This window comes from Coenobita brevimanus, chromosome 87, assembly GCF_032717465.1.
Source record: "Coenobita brevimanus isolate Jiangsu-jjx chromosome 87, ASM3271746v2, whole genome shotgun sequence".
Taxonomy (NCBI): Eukaryota; Metazoa; Arthropoda; class Malacostraca; order Decapoda; family Coenobitidae; genus Coenobita; species Coenobita brevimanus.
Genome location: NC_137040.1, coordinates 18,660,345 through 18,675,218, shown reverse-complemented (window position 1 = coordinate 18,675,218; position 14,874 = coordinate 18,660,345). Strand labels below are relative to the sequence as shown.

Below are 14,874 nucleotides of genomic sequence, written 5' to 3'. Positions count from 1 at the left end.
CACAAACACACTGCTGCCACCTCTACCATACTTATAGAGCTAATGGGTAGCGTAGGCGGAAACGTTACCGGCTGTACGTACTGCAGAGCGTCAAGAAGCGAGTTGTTAAACCTCTGCCCAGATTTGGAAATGAAATAAAATGTGTCATTTCAACGATCATTCTAGTGGACCCACTATTCATTACCTTTTACAGTAAATAATAGCCTATGTCTTACCACTCATTGGCAATACCTTCAGATAATAACTTATATTACGGTTTGAATTATTGTACGAGACCCACTGTGCATCACAAACCTACTCCACCCAGCCTCCTTCCACTCAGACCATAACCGTTATTCCTGTACCATCTTCACCCCTCTCACTTCACCTTCCAACCAAACCCCTTAATACTTTTACACCCCTTTTTGACAAACTGTTTCAAAAATTTTAAGTGAAATGGTAAAAGAATGAGAGAGGCACATTTTTTTTTTTTTTACAATAACAGAACAGAGAAAGAAAAAACAAGTCAATAAGGAAAATAATCCATACACCAGATTACAGGATTCCTCCATTCATAAAAAATATGTAATAGTTGGACTTCAACTGCCGCAGGTTGAAGTTTGGGGGGAAACCACTCTGGGGATGCGAGTCCCAAAGAGATGCAGTTCGGGGAATGAAAGAATTTTGACATGCAGAAGTTTTGCAAAATGGAAATATGACAGTCCATTCATGAGTGCTACCAGACGACCATGTAGCAAGGGGGAAGGTGTGGAAACATGGCACAATGGATGCAACTTCGTCTGAACATTTGCCATAAAACTATCTGCACAATAATGCAAGAGAGGTAACATTCCTTCTTTCCTGTAGGTGAAGTACTTTATTTGTAACAGCAGGCTTATTAATAATTCTAACAGCTTTGTTCTGAATTTTGTCTAGTTGTTTTAGTGCAACTTCTCCACATCCATTCCACGAGGGTAAGCAATATTCCAGCTGAGAATGCACATAACTCTTGTAAATTATAGCTAACTGTTCGTAATTGATGAAGTTACGGACTCTGTACAATAATCTGAGTTTCTTTGAAGCTGTTTTAGCAAGTGATCTAACATGAGAGGTCCAGCTGAAGGCACTGTTAAGTGAAATACCGAGAATTTCAATACTTTTAGAGATAGGGACTATTAATAGCATTGAAGGTAACAGGAATCAGTCAATATCTGTCTGTTAGTAAACTTGAAATATTTGGTTTTCATAGCTTTCAATGAGACCCCATTAAGTGATCTTAAATAAATCTTGATTTATGGAGAATGCTGTACGAAGTTTTCAGTTAGTGAGATTAAACTTTGTTAATGGGTGTTTAAGTGTAAATGAACTGTGAAGTGTTGAGTCATCTGCATATGAATGAATGGATTTATGAGTGACAGATAAGAGATCATTAATATGAATTGGGAATAGGGTTGGAGCCAGAACTGATCTTTGAGGCACACCAGCATTAATCTGGTGGAAAATGGATTATCGATTATCTTTCTGTTGCCGAGATATGAGGAAATCAGAGGAACAAAAGATGATAGGCGATAGCAAGGGAGTTTGGATACCAAGGAACGTGCCACATTCTGTCAAAAGCTTTAGAAATATCAATGGTTAGCATGGGTTTCTCCATGTTGGTCAACTGACTGATGGATGGTATGAGTCAAGAAACTGAGTATATGAAGGGTAGTTCTTTCGTGGTGAAAACCATACTACTGTATCTGTCACTAATTAAGTTGTTGGATTCAAAATGTTTAGCAATGTGCTTCCTGATTACAATAGCAAATACTTTACCAAGAGATGTGACAGCTATTGGTCTGTAATCAGAAGGGTCAGAGGAACTTCTTTTCTTTGGAAATTGATGGATCCTGGCTTCTTCTAAAAATTAGGGAAGAGAGAATTACGTATCGTTGGGGTGAGAACCAGGAGGAAGATGGAAGCAGCAAGGCCAGCTTGAGATTTATTCTAATAGACACAGGCAAGGGCACATCCTCTCTCTACGGCAGCCTGAGTCAGACTGCCCACCAAGCCCCAGGTGTGAGCGGTGGCAGAGAAACTTCCCACGCAATTTCAAATTCCAAAATCCCCTCTCCATTACAGTGAACTTCCCACTTCCTGCAGTACTGATACAAAGCACATTGGTCGAGGATGAGGGAGGTCAGTGTAATAACAAAACAATGGACAGAGACTGAAACTCATCATAACTTAAGATTAGGCGTTACATGACACAATGCTGGCAAAATTTACATGTTACATATATGCTGGCTTAAGAATGGCATAATTGATACAATGTTAGGGACTTCAATTACATGCCCTGGAGCAACCATTGCTCTGGTATCTTGGTATGAGCGCAGCGAAGTTATGCATATTACAGAACACCTTAATGCCTAGGGGCACAAAACACAGAAATGTTACAGTACATAGTTTCTAGGTGTCTTGGGGCGCACCTAGCATACCGTGGCCTCTTCAGGGAAAGGATAGGCTGAGGGGCTTCCCCCCTGTGGTCGTCCCCCTCCTCCCCCGGGAAGCACCCTCGACGTGCATGGTGGGTGTGTTTCCCTGTCTCCTCATAGGGGCAGAGGTGGCATTGGTTCCTGATGGAGGCTCGCCCACTGCTGTCCAGCCGCACCAGGTTCTGCCTTGGGGGTGTTGTGTCAACAATAACCCCTACATGGTCCCACCGCCCCATCTCTCGGTTCTGTAGGGGCACCCACTGGCCTGGGTTGAAAGGGGCGAGGTTGTGTGCCATCTGGTTGAATTTTGTGGCCACATCATCCCCAGTGCGGGCCATGGACTGATCCCTGCTTCTCAGCATCCCGGCCCATCACCTGCTGATCCTGTAGTGTTCTTTGGCAGTGGGTACAGAGTCTCTCAGTTGATTCGTGTAGCAGGGTGCTGAGGTACTGCAATATGGCCCAGGCAGCTGCATCCAAGTCCAGGGAGCCTCCTGGGCCAGTGTTGTTCCTCAGTAGCCTCTTGGCAGATTTGACTGCGGCTTCCGCTCGGCCGTTGGACTGTGGGTAATAGGTTGATGACACCCTCAGCTACACACGACATGTGGATAGAATTGCCCTCATTTCCCCACTCATGAGGTTCGTACCCCTGTCACAAGACAGGACCTTCGGGATACTGAACCTTTTGAACCACTTATGAAAGGCTGTTATAGGCCATGAGCTGGCAGTGCCCCTGGGCAGATACTCCACTTCCAACCAGCCAGTTAACATGTCTACATAAGCAATGTACTCTTCCCCCTCCAGTTGGAACAGATCAGCCACTATTTGCTGGAGGGGGTATTCGGGTGATGGTGTGGGTGGCAAGTTTTCTGCTGGTTGTGATGGGGCATTGATTTTACATACTTGACAGTGCCTCCTCTTCTGCTCCACCTCAGCATCTATGCCGGGCCAGTACATGCATTGCCTGGCACACCTGACCATGGGGTCCCTGCCCTGGTGACCTGTGTGGAGGCTGGCTAGGACCGCGAGGCAAACAGCTGTGGGGATTACAAGTCACAGGTACCCCTCATCACTGGCATATATGACAGTGTCCCCTTGGCATAACAGGTGCCTCCTCATCCTGTAGTACAGGCAGAGTGCTATTGGCTCCTCGTCCTTCTCATTGGCTCAATCTCTGGCACTCATACGCTCATGGAGGAGCCTGTAGTCCTCCTCCTGGTGTGCTTCCTCCTCTATTTGACAGAGGTCCATGATGGCACCTCCTTCATCTTCTAGGGTGCAAGCCACCACTGCTGCAACTGTGGCACATGTAGCTTCGTCTGCTGCCAGGTCTGTCTCATCCATAGTAGGGGGTATCTTAAGGGTGCATCTGCTGCACGGTTTGCCTCCCCCTTCAAATACTCTATATGAAATGAGTACATCAATGTCTTCTCCTTGAGGCTGAGTATGTGGGGGTTGCTGATGTCTTTCAGCTCTTTGTCCTTAAGATCTTGGTGAGTGCACAGTGGTCTGTGACAAAGGTGAGGTTCAGACATCCCAGCAGGAACAGGCGCATCTTTTTCAGGCACCACGCCATGGCAAGGGCCTCCCCCTTCGGCATTGAGTGGCTCTTCTCGGCCGATGTTAGATGACGGTTGCTGCACAGGGGCAGTTTCCAGCCACCCTGGCAGCACACGGAGGGGCCTCTTGAGACACACACTGGCAGTACTGCTTCATGACCACAAAACTAATGCCAAGCCTGCTGAAGTCGGTGAACAATGCTGTGGGCCATGTGGCGTCATTGTATTGGAGGCCCTCTGCTGCAAGCTTGCCTATAGCCTCCTTTGTTGACTCTAAGATGGACTGGAGTTGGATGTCCCAGTACACCATTTTCTCTGACATTTTTTTCAATAATTCTCTGAAGGGTTCCATGAGTGGTGCAGTGCTGAGGAATGGTGCTACCTGGTTCACCAGCCAAAACCATGCTTGGATATCTGTGAGGGAGAGGCGTGGCAGCATCTGGAAACTGATTATACTGCTCAGCAAGTCCTAGCTAGGTTGATACTTCTCCCAGCCAAGCTGATAACTTATAGAGCTCATGCTTTTCCTAAAGAAGAGGAAATTTGTCTGGACAGAACATGATCCCATTTTCCTCACACATTCACAGGAACTGGTATGCGTCCCAGAAAGTACGAAGTATCAGCGATGCTACGGTCATGCAGGAGTGTGTCCTCAACAATTTCAGTTTCCTTGGGATCTCTGCTGCTGTGTCGTCAGAGCGCTTGGTAAAGGCATCCCACAGCGGCCCATTGGTGTGTGCTGGTAGCAGAAGTGGCCCCACGGGGTTATGAAGGTGGTTAGCTTCTTGCTCTCCTCAACCAGGGGGATCTGGTGGTACCCTGAATAAGAGTATGCTTCTGTTCTGAACATGTGCTTTGGCACACTGGTGATTGCTCTGAATGGGGGGTGGGTGTGGTGGGTCTCCCGCTAGTTTACCTGGTTGATTTGCTGACAGTCCACTGTTCTACACGGCTGCCTATTCTTTTTCGGGACCACCACGATACGGGAACACCACTCCGTGGGTTCTGTAGCTGGTATTGGCTCGATGATACCCTTCCTTATGTTCTCTTCCAACTACTAGCGAACTTCATCATAGAAGTGGCGGGGGATGGACGCTGGCATATGCACCACATAGGATTTTGAACAGGGGCACAGGTGGATGTGGTGGGCTGGCCTTTTCATCTCCGGCAGGGGGATGTGGTTCACTGCGAAAGTCATGCGCCTGAAGTGCTCCTGGAACCACTTTTCCAACAGGTTCACATTTTCTTCTATCAGGGCATATGGAGGAGTATCAGGCTGGTTGCGGATTGGGGGCTTTTCTACCGGTTCAGTGGCTCCTGCAGTTGCAGACACATTGGGGAAGTTGCGTGGCACCACGCCCAGCATTTTGCACATCTTCAGTGACAGATACAGCTGCTGCACCCGATCAGCGAAGTGCAAGTTCACCATAGCAGACCTTCCACCCATGATGAAGTAGCATTCCTTGCATACCACAGTGAGTATGCTCCCACCCACGAGGTGATTGATACTCACTGTAGGTCTCTGTAGATTTCGTGGAGACAGCTCGAGGCCCTGCATGAGGGGACATCCCACTATGCATACCTGTATGCCTGTATCGGCTATCGCCAACACCTCACGTGCTGTGGGTGGGTCGTCACGTTTCACTTCCACCCTGAGGCATGTTGATACCTCAGCACTGGCAATTGTGACACAGCCAATGGTCATGGCAGGGCTGGGCTGCTCCACCAACCTACACACTTGCTGGAAGTGGCTGACCCTCCCACATTTGTGGCTGATGGCCTTGATGGCAGGGCACTAGCACTTCCCGTTGCACTTGCTGCTGCCGCACCTCCAGCAGCACGAGGGTGGGGTGGCCCTGCACCCACCTGCTGCTCCCAAGTGGCACCAGCCGCTTCCATTTCTTGCCACCCCACTATGGCTGTGCACTCCCACCGTTTTCTCTGATGATTCGAACACTTCACAGGCATTTGTGGTTCCACAGATCGCAACACTGGAAGTCAGCACAGCACTTCTGTTTTCATACTGAGGTTGCGCAGCCCCATCACAAGTTTTTTTTGATAGCATGAAATCGTTGAGATATATGGAAAGCATGAATTCGTTGAGATTTATGGAACACTGAGAGCATTTAAAATCACATCTAGCACCTTGACTGCTGTACATTTACCACATATGAACACACACTACTTGGCTCTACATTTTACCATATATGAACACACACTATCATTGGCTTCCTGCATGTTTGTGAAGAAGTCTGACCATGCTCCCACGGTGCAACTGGGGCCCACCACAACATTCCTCATCACGCCAATGGCCTCCTCCGTGCACATGGCCTCGAATCTATGCTTGGCCACCCGTGTGTCCACGCATTGCTGCACTTCAGGATCACACAGCAATCTCACGTAACCTATGGCCAAGGGTGGGGCCCCACCTGCAACCACTGCTGTAGCACTCGACCCAACGGGGTCCACGCCTCAAACTGGAATGGTGACAATCTCATAGTAGCCTTACCGGGAGCTGCAGGTGTTGCCAGCACTCGTCACTAGGCCTGTGCCTCCGGATGCTGGGTTGGGTACACCGGCTGGTGGGCTGTTCTCATTCCTGGAGGTAGTAGTTGGGGTGGTGGCACATTGTACAACCGCCAGCACTGATAACTGTTACAGTAGCTGACGCGTTTTGGTAGATGTGGCACTGCTGTTTGCTTACATCGTAGCTCCAGAGTATAAATGGACTGGCAAACCCCATTATTACGATCAGATCACGGCGTTCGAGATTCCCTTTCCATATAAGTTAAAGTAGTTCGTATATAAAATATATCTGCGGTTTGCATCCATACGAAATATAGTTGCACCAATTATAATGTACATATTTAGATATTTATTATTCACCAGATAGGTGTCAGGTGTGGTTCAGGCTGGGTGAAACATGAGTGCAATAAAGAACCCAGATCATAAGACATATTGTTATGCCACCAAGCTAATGTGCATACAAAACAAAAACAGATATTCAGTTTGTCATATACAGTAATATCTTAGCATAATAAGTCATGTAAAAATATCAGGCATGGCGACAGAGAAAGTTAGAACAGTTCGAGCGAATCCACCTTTCCCGATAAAGGTCAACTCGGATGATCGTTCATGTAAATATTTATTTCTGGATTCTTTCGTGCATTATGAATGTAGGATCGTAAAAATTATTACTGAAATGAGTGTGAAACTTGTGCTCATGTTATAGAAACCCTCTTTCATTCACTTTGACACACACTCCCCAGTCTTTCTCCTGCCTCTTGCACAGCTTCTACTAGACTCCCCCCCCTCTCTCTCTCTCTCTCTCTCTCTCTCTCTCTCAGCAAACACACCCTCAGTATAATACTTGTGCATCCAAAGACGAGTATGAAAAGCTTCATCTATTATTCAACTTAGATATAACGTGTCCAATTAATACACGAGATATTATATTGGACTGATTTCTGCAGTGTATACTACATGTACTCGGTATTAGACTGTCAACATATCACATTGTGTGGGTTGATATGTTTGTTTAGGTTAATGATCTTAACATAATATTATCTACAGGGTGCTGCAGTAAAGTGTAACAGACGATAGAATAAGATCATAGCAACAACCGAGTGTAGCATGTGTGCGGTGATGTTTGCCTGGTAGCCCATAGGTGATACATCCCGGTAATGTTCGTAATATTGAAGTTTCATAATACTAACCTGGTATATAAATATATTATATGGTCCTGTGTTCCTTGTTCAATCAGATTATTAGTTGCTAATTGCAAGGAGCAAATGCTTAACAACTCAGCTACCCCTATTCCAACCTCACACCCATTGTAACTCTACCTCATGGGTTAATAATCAGCATGTGTTTCCTTATCTCTCCCTATCCTGATCCATATGATCTGTCATCAGTTCCATCACAGTGTGATAATGACAAATGTCACATAAGCAATACTGATGGTTATCAGGTAATAGCCCACTGCGGTAGTTGTTAGCGGCATCATGACAGTAGCCAATCACAGCGGATGTGACGGATCGCCGACAGCCAATCACAGGGTTTACCAGAGAACTCCGTGTTAGCCTATGACCATGAACAGAAGAGACAACCAAGTGGCACTGCGAGGTCAGATTGTCAGGCTCAGAGACAGCGGCTACAGTAGGCCTATACGAGCCATTGCCAACCACCTAGGCATATCACCTACGACTGTCACGAAGTGGATCAGACGATGGGAGGAAAGTCAAGATCTTACTAACATGGGTATGTGAAAATTAACTTGCTGCTGTTGGATCATTATGCAATACTGGTTTAGACATGTTTAAGTGTTTCATTGTATTTTGCCACTGCAACCGTTAAATAATAATTTTACTAAGTTTCCGTCTTCTATTTCACTTGTGACTTTTCACTACTGCTACAACATCAGTATTTGTGATTGTTTAAACCCCAATAGACCAGAGTAGTTACTAATCAATATGAGTGCATTCACTGTATTTACAGGTATTGCGTGAAATAACGTCACTGTGTTCAGTTCCAGTTATGTAACACGGATACGCCTGTGTTTGAACTACCGCTTCATACTTTACGGCCAGGAGACCCCGTCCTCGGGTAACGACACGCCAGGAGGATGAGATGATAATACAAACAGGGCAGGAACACCCGCAAAGGACTGCCGTAGCACAGCGGGAACATCTGCATTTGCAGGTGTCAGTAGATACAGTCCGGAGAGGGAGTCATGGTGCGGGAATACACCACAAGGTTCCCACCAAAAAGGAGAGGCTCATAGATGCACACCGTGCTGGCCGGTTTGAATTTGCCTCCCAGCATGTCAACCAAGGACTAGACTTTTGGTCCAGGGTGGCTTTCTCTGATGTGAAAACATTCAGGTCATCTGACCATGGAGAGAAACAGGAGTGGAGAATGAATAACACCAGGTAATGTGACACCACTCCCTTGCTGTCACTACACTAATTATCAGAAGTGTAAACGATATGGCAGAAAGAGCCATTTACCTATATAATAGGAATTATACCGCATGTAACAACAGATGAGTGGCAACAGAACAACTATTCGCATAGTAATATATAATATACCCTCATATAACCACTTGTGCAGCTACAATAATAGAGGATAAGAATTACTATTAATCCTGTTCTTAATGCCTGGCCGGTATTTTTTCTTTTTTGTAAGGAGTAATTTGGCGCGAGACCAGGAACGTAAACCATAAAAGACTCTCGTTTCTAAACTAACCATAGGATTTGCTTTGAAATAAGCTGAATGTGTTTCCCAGACAAAACAACCACGAATGGATTATTGTAATCTACCATTAACCTATCCCGTCCCCAAACCGGTGATGGCAAATTACTCCTCCAGTAATTATATATATATATATATATATATATATATATATATATATATATATATATATATATATATATATATATATATATATATATATATATATATATATATATATAAATAAAATGCTGGGCGGAGGGAGGATGATGACATGTGAGAAGGTGAGTGACCGATGTAGCCTCCTGATGTCTAGTCATAATCAAGCAAACGATATAAAATACTGCTGCGGAACACTGAAGCAGTTGCTGGGTTTGGTAAACTATCACGGAAACATTTTAGTCCCCATACTATTGTATCCTTGATATCCAATCATTATAATTATCATGCTGGTTTCCAAAAGTCAAATAATTCAACTTGTAGGGGAAGTAAACTAAACAAATCATTTTTATTTACAGCGGCGTTGTCCACACACGACAATCATGGACGTCAGTGCATGTAAACATATAATTGTGTATATTATATATATGTGTTGATACGGAACAGAGAGAGATAATGAACACTTCCAGTGAGAACTAAAATCACTACTATCCCGCAAAGTTCCAGGTTCAAAACAAAAGAGTTACGTAAAATTACAAGTTAAAGTTTAATGCTCAAACTAACAACTAAACATTCAGGACTCATAAGGATAATGTAATGGCAAAAAACAGGTTAAATATATGGTTAACTGCAATAGCCTCTATTAACACGAAATTAGCAAGAGTAAATTTATCTAAGTCAGCCCTGATAAAATGGGAAAACCGGATAATGCTCAGTTAATGCAAGATATATTATTACAGATACAAAATATTAATAATAATGGCTAACATCAAAAACATCACACGAATCACAAAAACCTGACCAGGCCTACGAATTAACACCTTATGCTATACAGTACAAGAAAAAAAAATTAATAACATTTATACTCAAATTACACAGCAGCCAGATGGTTGGAGACTTCCTGAGCACTCACAAAAATAATAACAACTGTACAGGGGAGGACAGAGATGTGAACAAAATGAGGAGTAGATCTAAGTGGCAATTAATGCAGAGACTGAGCTCATTATATAGGGACCGGCAGAGCTTGATATAACTTGTAAGAAGGACGCACAAATGAAGCCATAGGGGACAAAGAGTTGACACTCCTGCTCTGAACAACAGAAAGAACTTACTCTACTATAAGAGAGGAGAAGGTGGGAGTGAGGTACAACACGGAAGCTTGGTCACTATGGAAGCCACGAGGATAATCGTGATCAAACATGCAGCATACTGTACGTTAGAATTATACAAAGGATGATGAAATCATAGGCTATGTAACACCTCCCCACAAAAAAAAAGAAATTTACAAAGGAAATTTCTTATTACTCTAAAACAATCTGTCTAAAGTCTAGATAAGCAATCTGCAATAACATTTTCTTTCCCCTTGACATGTTGTATGTCTAATGAATACTCCTGAAGAAGTAGACTCCATCTTGTCAATCTCTGATTTTTATCTTTAAACTTACTAAGGAATTTCAGTGGGTTATGATCGGTATAAATGACTATGGGGTCAAAACCAGAACACAAATAAAATGAAAAATGCTGTAAACCCAAAATCAAGGCCAAAAGCTCTTTCTCAATAGTTGAGTAGTTCTTTTGAGGTGGAGTGAACTTCTTACTGTAAGAAGATACAGGGTGTTCAATACCCTGATCATCCTCTTGCAACAAAACAGCCCCAGCTCCTGTATCACTTGCGTCAACAGCCATCTTAAAAGGCTTAGCAAAATTTGGAGTAGCGAGCACTGGCTGACTTAATAGGATAGCTTTAAGTTTGCTGAAAGAGGATTCACAGTTATCGGTCCAGACAAATTTAACTCCCTTTTTCATTAGGTCTGTAAGTGGTGATATAAGAATTTAAAAGTTAAGAACAAATCTCCTGCAATAACCTACCATTCCCAAAAATCTTTGTAGCTCTTTCCTACTTTTAGGTCTGGGAAAATCACTTATAACCCGAACCTTAGCTGCTGCTGGTGCAACATGTCCATCACCAATTACGTACCCAAGGTACTGAACTTTAGCATGACCAACCTCACACTTTGATAAATTAGCTACACGATTAGCCTGAACCAAACGCTCAAGAAATTTACTGACATGGCATAGGTGATCTTTCCAGTTGTCACTGAAGATTAATACATCATCAATATAAACAACACACCCTGCCAAACCCTCTGTTACAACATTCATGAGCTTCTGAAATGTGGCTGGTGCATTCATCATACCATATGGCATTACAGAACATGCAAAAGTCTTTCCTAGTGTTACAAAACATGAGATCTCCCTAGCACGTTCAGTCATAGGTACTTGCCAGTATACCATTAACAAATCAAACTTACTTATGTACCTAGCCTTTCCGATCTTGTCTATGCAATCTTCCACACGAGGGAGAGGGTAAGTATCTGATTAACACGTCTGTAGTCGATGCAAAGCCGCTGTGACCCACCTGGCTTAGGGACTAGAGTGACAGGAGAACTCCACTCACTCTGACAGGGCTCAATCATCTTGTGGTCCAACAGGTAGCCAAGCTCCTTCTGGATGAGAGGAACTTTCACTGGGTTCACACGGTAAGGAGGCAGTTTAATTGGCTTTGCGTCTCCAACATCGACATCATGCATCAACACAGTGGTTCTTCCTGGAGTGGCACGGAACACTTGCGGGTACTCCTGCAGTAATGCCGAAAACTCCTGCCTTTCCTCGGGACCTAGATGAGAAAGCTTAGTCTGGAGATCATTCATGATATCAGGATTCTTCCCCAAACTATCACTCAGGCTCATGCTGCATGGGAGAACTTCACTTGCAGACTCGGGTGGAACAGCTACAGTGCAGACTGGGTTATTTTCGTCCCGCCTGTGATATAACTTTAGCATGTTGATGTGACAAAGTTGCTTGTTCTTTCTACGATCTGGTGTGGCGATGACATAGTTGACATCACTGAGTTTCTTCTCCACGAAATAAGGACCACTAAACTTGACTTGAAGAGGTTGCCCATGCACCGGTAGCAGAATCAAAACCTGATCTCCTGGCTGAAAGTGGCGTAACCTGGACTTCTTATCATACCAAGTCTTCATCTTCTCCTGAGCAGCTCCTAATTTCTCTCTCGCCAGCTGTAAAGCAGTGGACAGCCGTTCTTTGAACTTCATCACATACTCCAGCAGGTTGACGTCATCTTCCTCCGACAGCCAGCATTCCTTGAGTAGCTTAAGGGGTCCTCTTACTTCATGGCCAAACAGTAGTTCAAAGGGTGAGAAGCCCAGTGATTCATTTGGAGATTCTCTTGCGGCAAATACAACGAATGGAAGACCTTTATCCCAGTCTTTCTGATGTTCCAAACAGTATTTCTTGAGCATCGATTTGAGTGTTTGATGATATCTCTCCAACCCTCCTTGGGTCTGGGGATGGTAAGCTGAAGACGTGATCTGGGTGATGCCCAACTCTTTCAGAAACTGCTTGAAAACATTTGACATGAAATTACTTCCCCGGTCGGACTGTACCTCCTTGGGCAGACCAAAATTTGTGAAGAACCCTAGCATTTCCTTAACCACGTTCTTTGCTGAGATATTTCTAAGTGGAATGGCTTCAGGATAACAAGTAGCCATATCAATCAGGGTCAACACATAAGAAAATCTTGAAGAAGTCTTAGGTAGAGGGCCCACAATATCCACCAACACACGGGTGAATGGCGCCTCTAAAGGAGGAATGAGAACTAGAGGTGCAACCTTTTCGGTCTGATTACACTTCCCCACAACTTGACAGGTGTGACAAGACTTACAATACCAGGAAACATCTCTGAAGATACCTGGCCAGTAGAAGTGTTTCAAAATGTGTGCCACAGTCTTCCTCACTCCAAGGTGTCCTGCCAAACTGGAATCATGAGCCACTCTAATGATAACCTGCCTACAAACACGAGGGATGACAACTTGATGTACAACCTCCCATTCACAGTCGGCTGATGCTGCTGGGGTTCTCCACTTTCTCATAAGTACTCCTGACTTTATATAATAACAAGTAGAAGCACCAGCTGACTCTTCCTCACTGCAAGCAAAGTTAGCTAGACCTTTCAACTCAGGGTCAGCAACCTGCAACTCAACCAACTCTTGACGAGACAAATTATCAACACTACGGGATACTGCCTCATCTGGTGAGTGGTCCAAATTAGCAAGAAAAGTGTCAGCTAGGATAACATCATCATCATCATTATCCTCTAAGTCACCAGTAACTTTAGACTTAGCCCTGGTGACAGCACATGCAGAGAACACATCAGGGACATCACAATCCTGGGTCGCAGCCACTGGCTCACTAGACAACTGAGGAGATGGACACACTTGACTTCCACCAATATCATTTCCAAGTAAGAAAGTTACACCTGACATTGGGAGTGTCTCAACCAACCCAACCATAACGGAACCATTAACAAAACCAGACTCTAAATTCACTCTGCACAGAGGGACAGAGAAGTAATTATTCCCTACACCTTGTAAGATTACAGTTTCATCAGAGGAATTAACATTAGAGCCTAGAACACTGGTCAGCATAAGGGATTGGCAAGCACCTGTATCACGATATATTTTAACTGATTTCCTGTTATTACTGTCCAGAGGACTGACAAAACCATCAGACAGGAAATTAGCACATGAGCTCTTGAGAGTGTCACCCACGTTACTGCTCAAAAGAGGAGATCCATCATGAGAATTTAATTTACCCCTCAAAGCAGGTTCAGTTAACTCGGTTAAAGAATTCTGGGAACTCTCAAGGTTGGACACTAGACCAATTGACTGAATATTTAAAGACTCCTTTTTGTTCACATCACACTGTCTCCTGAAACATTTCTCCGTAGTATGACCAAGCTTACTAAAATAAGTACATTTACTTTTCTGAAATTTAGAGGTGAAGCTGGTATTTACTTCCTGAGAAACATCATCTTTATTCTCTTTCCTGTTACCTGTACTCTGAGTAGAGGCAACGTACTTACTCTCAGCTTTCCTTTTTTCTTTAGAATATCTCTTGTGAGTGAAAACATATTCATCAGCTAAAACTGCAGCATCAGACAAATTGTCTATTCTTTTCTCATCAAGATATAGGCTTACATCTTTATTAATACACCTTTTGAAGTCCTCCAGCAAAATCATCTGCTTAAATTTATCAAAATCAGAATTTACATTCTTAGAATTTAACCACTGCTCTAACAGATCTTTGATTTTTGCATACTCAACATGGGATTGCTTATCTTGCTTATAAGTTGTCCTAAATTTTACTCTATAGGCTTCAGGAACAAGCTCATAGGCCTTAAGAATCAAGCTCTTAACTACATCATAATTATCAGATTGATCCTGAGGCAAAGATGCATAAGTTACTTGAGCTTTACCGGTGAGAACAGTTTGAAGGAGTACTGGCCAATACTTTTTGGGACAATTAAAACCTGTAGCTACCCTCTCAAACAACTGAAAATACTTTGTTAAATCAGATTCATTAAAAGGAGGGACAAGTTTAACATTTTT

At 43.8% G+C, this 14,874-nt stretch overlaps 1 protein-coding gene across 1 annotated transcript in view; it reads left to right on the top strand.

The window, feature by feature from the left end:
* LOC145411018 (cilia- and flagella-associated protein 157-like) overlaps positions 1-14,874 on the top strand; it is a 354,153-nt gene that overhangs the window by 230,351 nt on the left and 108,928 nt on the right. The window lies entirely within an intron of this gene.